The following is a 6669-nucleotide window of genomic DNA, read 5'->3' on the forward strand; positions in this document are numbered from 1 at the left end:
TCCCGTTGTGCCACGTGTTGTTCGGGCACGATGTCCGACGTTTCGCCGCACCCACGGCCAAAAGCTTCTTCAGCAACCGTAGTCGAGTTCAGGAACTGAAGACTCTGGGCTCAGTTCACCTACGCAGTGTGTGTGTGCGTGTGTGTGTGTGCGTGTGTGCGTGTGTGTGTGCGTGTGTGTGCGTGTGTGTGTGTGCGTGTGGGTGTGTGTGTTGTGCGTGTGTGTGTGCGTGTGTGCGTGTGTGTGTGTGCGTGTGTGTGTGTGCGTGTGTGTGTGCGTGTGTGTGTGTGTGTGTGCGTGTGTGCGTGTGCGTGTGTGCGTGTGTGCGCGTGTGTGCATGTGTGTGTGCGTGTGTGTGCGTGCGTGTGTGTGCGTGTGTGCGTGCGTGTGTGCGTGTGTGTGCGTGCGTGTGCGTGTGTGTGTGTGTGTGCGTGTCTCAGAGGGGAGACTTCGCACAGAGAGTTGGCCATTGCGTGTCTGGTTGGAGTCGCTCACACCCCCCCCCCCCCCCCCCCCAGTCTCAACATTGTGAAAAAGCACCCCCTTCCCACCCCCGCCCTTACCGGCCCCCCATTCTACCCTCCACGCCTGTTCTCGTGGCAGGGCTGTGGGGGGGGCAGCTGGGGCGGCGGGGGCGGGGGTGGTGGTGGTGGTGTAATTTCTACCCCCACCACCACCACCACGGCCAGCATCGCCGTTATTTATCGGTTCCGTGCGCTTATTGTGCCGCTTCTATTTTATTTCATTTCACGAGGGTTTCATATTTCCGAGGTGAGCCGTAGGGTAACATTTCCCCCGTAATCATTTTAAAGGGGGGGGGGGGTGTAGGGGGGTGGGGAGGAAGGAAATAAATAAATGAATGCTGACAACGGCTGATATAAAAGTTTGCGCCTGGCGAGGCGCGCGGGGGATGCTGTGGACAATGAGAAATTATTTGGGCTGGCGGGGGGGGGGAGGAGAGGTGGGACAGAGGTTAGCGGCGCTGCGCTACGAACCCGGCGACCCCAGTTCGATCCCCGCTCAGGACCAGCAGCGCCGGTGACGATTGTCCGAAGCGGTCGTGGGCCTCCCACTTAACTAGGTCGACTCAGCCTCAAATGAGTACCTGATGCGATGTGTCAAAAAAAAAAACAATCACCTTTGTCTTTGCAGTCCGAACGCTATGTACCCGGGACATAGCGGAGCGTCGTGCTCGCTGCGGTCCGATTTGTCCGAGAGGACGAAACGGAGCGTAGGTGCCAGTTCGTGCGCTCTGCGCGATGCGGATTGTCAAATCGCAGGATATCGGCGGCTTGGGGAGGGCCGGGGAGTCCTTCATCCATCCAGCAGTGGGTTGAACATGGCTGCTGATGATGATCGTCATGATTGATGTATGCGGGATGAAGGCCTCCGTCCCTCCCGCACGCCGTGTCGGTCATGGGGTACAACAACAACAATAATATCAGTGTCCTGTGTTTACCCAGAAAAGCGTCGATGAGTCTCAAGAGTCAAGACCACGTTTTGCCGGCGGAAGGCTTCCTGCTGCCACACCGTGGATGTGTGGGCCAAATTTCGTGGACGCGAGGTTCGGCTTCGTTCGGGAGGGAAATCGGAGGAACCGGAGAAAGCCCCGCAGGCGCACGGGGGTGGGGGTGGGTGGGGGGGATGGTAACGCGTAGCGCAAAGATCTCGTCCGCAATATTCCTGCTCGCCGAGGACCACATAAACGCATCTCCTCCTGTGCGCTCACGCGGTTAAGTAAAGGGCATCAATCAATCAAATTAAGAGGCCGGACCATCTCTTTCCACCCCCCCACCACCCCCACCGCATCCCACCACCACCACCACCACCGTCACCGCACTCTTAGATCCACGTGGCCATGATCCTGCGCGTCTCATAAGAACGGCTCGTGCGGCCGCTCTGTCACCCCACGCACTAATGTGCCCTCTGCAAGTCGCCGCCGCCACCGCCGCCGTCGCCGCGTCTCGCTCCGCCTAAAGGCCAGCGTGGTACGGAGCGTGTCGGCGAGAAAGGTCGAGGCGAGCGCTCGTCTCGACCCTCACCCCCGTCACCAGCCGCGCTGACGAGCGCCGCGTTCTGACACCGGTTTATAAGGCGCTCCGGAGGGGAAGACGCAACACCCCAACCCCACACACTTTGCGTGTTAGGGAACCAACTTGAGTGACGAACGTCTGAAACGGTCCCTGCTCCTCTAGGTCGACTTCGCCTTAAAATGGTGCCCGTATGGCCTGGGGCTGTCCCCCTTCCACGCCCCCCCCGCACCGTCTCCTCGTAGGGTCCTGTCGCGCCGAGATCGGGTGGCTGTTTGCGGAGTTTCTGTATCCCCCTTCTGCTTTTGTGATCGGCACATTGCGCCGGGCTCGCGTTGAGTTTCAATTTAAAAAGAAAGAAAGAAAGAGATTACATGCGACAAGGATGATTCTGCTACAATCTAGGTTTTTTTGGGGGGGGGGGGTTAGATAGTGTAAATATAAATGTGTCGTTGAGTCCGCCACCACCCGACACAGCCAATGATCCTGCTATTGCTGTGTTTGTCCTTCCCCCGTACCTCCGATTAGCACGGGTGGCTACGTACGGTGCGAAAGAAGTTCGGCACACATGCATACACGCTGCTGATACTGTCGATGATGCTGCTGCCGCTGATGCTGCTGCTGCTGCTGCTCACGACGCTGCTGATGATGATGGCCTCTCCGCATTAATCCCCGTCCCATTAATTCACTCGTGCCACGTTACACGCGTTTTCACAGCAGCCCCTAATCACTGATAATATAATTGTTGCCATCACGTTAATTACTCGCGGATCTTTGCTCCCTCCCTCCCTCTCCCCCCGGGGTGGTGAGCATTGGCACTGGATCGGAGTGCGCAATGGAGAAGAGCGATTCGTGCCCTTTTGCCCCTACGTTGAGTGGTGTTGGTATGGAGTATGATCGGTGGGGGTAGGGTCTGGGGGGGGGGGAAGTGTTTAATTTTTTTTTGGGGGGGGGGGGTGCAAGGGAGTGGGGGTGGGAGGGGTGGGGGGGTGGGGGCTGAGATGACGGATGGGATGAGAAGCGGGGAGGATGGCGGCGGGCGAGGAGTCAAGTGGGAGACTCATTTCGCGCTTGATTAGGGGGGTAATTGAGACTCATTTCGCGCTTGATTAGGGGGGTAATTGGCGCGCGCCAAGCCCCTGTGATTGAGAGCAGCGCGGGGGGGTCCATAACGCGGAACAGCGGGAGGGGGGGGGGGCTCTGGGAGGCGGAAGGAATGGGGGGGGGGGGAGCAGCAGAGGGTGCGCGAGCCGGGGTCTGGGGGGGCTCTTATAACAGCCATATTTAACTGAAGCTTGAATTAAAACATTTTAATCGCGAATCAAATCGCAATATCTGTCAGTAAAAGCGTAATTAGATATTTTCCCCAAATCGTTCGACCCTTGCGCACGATGCAGTGGCGCAATCGATCGAAGAATCGATTTTAATCGATGCATCGCTACGTAACCCACTAAGTCTGGTTTGGCGTCATGTGACCGTAGTCAAATGGCTCCTAGCCTGGACATGGCCAGTGAGAATCGATTTTAAAAAATATATATATCGATGACGATTTGTTTAAATACTAACTTATCACGGACTGGGGGGGAGGGGGAGTTTGGGACGCTCCGGGGATGATTTTGAGACTTTAACACCGTGAGCGGTGAGCGGAGGGAGACGCGAGGAGGGAGAGGAGGAGGAGGAGGCGGCGAGAAATTGGCGCGCGATTAGACACGGGCTGCTGGTCATCGTCTGCCCGCCCCACGGCGCAGTTCACGCGCTTACGCTCAAGACTCCTTGGAGCTCCCACAGCCCCCGGGCGGGTCTCTCACTCTCTCTCATTCTCTCTCATTCTCTAACTCTCTCAATCTCTCACTCACTCTCTCATTCTCTCACTCTCTCACTCTCACACTCTCTCATTCTCTCCATTCTCTCACTCTCTCTCTCATTCTCTCACTCCTCTTCATTCTCACCACTCCTCTCATTCTCCACACTCTCTCTCACTCTCTCACACTCTCACTCTCTCATTATCTCACTCGCTCATTCTCACACTCTCTCATTCCTCCTCACTCTCTCACTCTCACTCTCTCATCATTCTCTCTCTCATTCTCTCACTCTCTCATTCTCACACTCTCTCACTCTCTCTCATTCTCTCTCATTCTCTCACTCTCTCATTCTCACACTCTCTCACTCTCACCACTCTCTCACTCTTCATTCTCTCACTCTCTCTCTCACACTCTCTCATTCTCTCTCATTCTCTCTCATTCTCTCACTCCTCTCTCACTCTCTCATTCTCAACACCTCATCTCTCACTCTCTCATTCTCTCACTCTCTCTCCTCACACTCTCTCATTCTCTCTCATTCTCACACTCTCCTCACACTCTCTCACACACTCTCTCACTCTCATTCTCACACTCTCTCACTCTCTCATTCTCACACTCTTTCACTCCTCACACTCTCTCACACTCTCTCACACTCTCTCCCACTCTCTCTCACACTCTCTCACTCTCTCATTCTCTCACACTCTCTCACACTCTCTCACACTCTCTCACACTCTCTCCACACTCTCTCTCTCTCACACCTCTCTCATTCTCTCTCATTCTCTCACTCTCTCTCACTCTCATTCTCACACTCTCTCACTCTCTCATTCTCACACCCTCTCACTCTCACACTCTCTCACACTCTCTCACACTCTCTCTCTCTCACACTCTCTCACTCTCTCATTCTCACACTCTCCTCACTCTCACACTCTCTCACACTCTCTCACACTCTCTCACTCTCACACTCTCTCACACTCTCTCACTCTCTCATTCTCTCACTCTCTCTCTCACACTCCTCTCATTCTCTCTCATTCTCTCACTCTCTCTCACTCTCATTCTCACACTCTCTCACTCTTTCATTCTCTCACTCTCTCTCTCTCACACACTCACTCTCTTTCTCACTCTCACACACTCACTCTCAATCACTCTCTCAAACTCTCACACTCTCTCACTCTCTCACTCTCTCTTTCTCACTCTCTCTCACTCACTCTCTCAAACTCTCGCTCTCTCACTCGTTCACTCGCCTGTGAGTGATGCTCCCCGTGTCTCGCAACACACGCGCGTGAACCCATATTCCCCCCCCCCTACCACCACCACCATATCGCCTTGACAGACTGTTGGGGCGAGCGTCGTTCGCGAGCGCCGACGAAAGCCGGTGCGGTACACGACGAGGAAGGAGGGTGGTGGTGGTGTAACCAGCACTGAGGGAGGCCTCGCACCGATTCAGATAATCGTCACCGGCGTTTGTGGCCGAGCGGGTTCGTAGTGCAGCGCGCTAACCACTGCGCTACCGCTCCCCTACCTCTCTCACACGCACACACATAACGAAGACAAAATTCCCTGTAGAGTATAGCATTTGATCGGCTACTGGGGCAAGTGCTGTTGGCGAGCACCTATTAAGGCCGGTACGATTCGTGAAGGGTGGAATAACCTGCTGTGTCCTGATTTTTTGGGCCATCCTGTACAGAGTTGCTTCATATTCCCAGCCTATAATCCATTAAACAGATATAGGGGGTGACTATCGTACTCGTAATTTTGTACACGGACAAGGATGGTGCACATCACCAACGCAGTATTCTGGCTGGCCATCGAACAAAGGCGGTCACAGTCTCAGATTGCGCTTCTGCGTCCACCAGGAACGATTCTTCATTCCCGATAGAGGGAAGCCGCTGACGTGATGCACCTTTAAATCATCTCGACGGGAAACTCACTTCTTTACAACCCATTTTTTTCGCGTCCCAGTTTGTGTCGTCCTAGCCCCGGCACCTGCGAGAAGCACGGTTGGCTACACACGGAGCGAAAATAAGTTCAAACGTACGGATTACACACGAACTGCTGCTGCTGCCGCTGTCGCTTTCTCGCTGACAGAGGTTGTCAAAAACGAGTTTGGCCCCACATCTCAGCGGGCCACACGGTGGTCATGCCCGCACGAGCGCGCTGGGCTAATTAGCGGGCCCGGGTCTCGCGGGAGGAGACCCGGGGGCCGTGGGTGCAGCGGGGCGAGGTGGTGACACCGCGTCTCCCCCCCCCGTCCCCCCCCCCCCCACTGTCTCGCGTCTCTCATCGCCACTTCCTCCCCGACACTTTATTGAAACGAGGTGACAGGAAGATATAATACATCGGAGTTTAAAAAAATATATATTGTGTGGGTATATATACACACGCAACCGGGGGCTTCAAAAAAATTTTAACATTTCTGAGACTTTGCAACAAAACCACGAGAAATGCGCTCGCTCATGGCTCTGTAGAACCACCTGGAGAAGATTCCAGGCACGCGTTGACAACGATGGTGAACAAGTGGAGACTCTTTGACTTTGTGAAGCTATTAACACTATACATTTGTTATCATGTTACAGCGTTATTATCCGTTCTTTTTCCATTAAACCGATAGCACCCTGTATATATGGTGTATAACAAATGATTTGGTGATACTGCATTGGCAAAGATGCACAAAGCACAAATAATAACTACTGGACATCGTTTAAAAACAAGCTTTATAGCTAATTGGATTCCTCCGGTATAAATACATATTCTGATAGAGATATAAAAAAAAACAAGGACTATAATTACTCTTTGGTTATTTCGGTAGAAGGTCACGTAGGTATCAAATACATTATATTATA

This window comes from Lampetra planeri, chromosome 23 (genome assembly GCF_965212315.1).
Source record: "Lampetra planeri chromosome 23, kcLamPlan1.2.h2, whole genome shotgun sequence".
Taxonomy (NCBI): domain Eukaryota; kingdom Metazoa; phylum Chordata; class Hyperoartia; order Petromyzontiformes; family Petromyzontidae; genus Lampetra; species Lampetra planeri.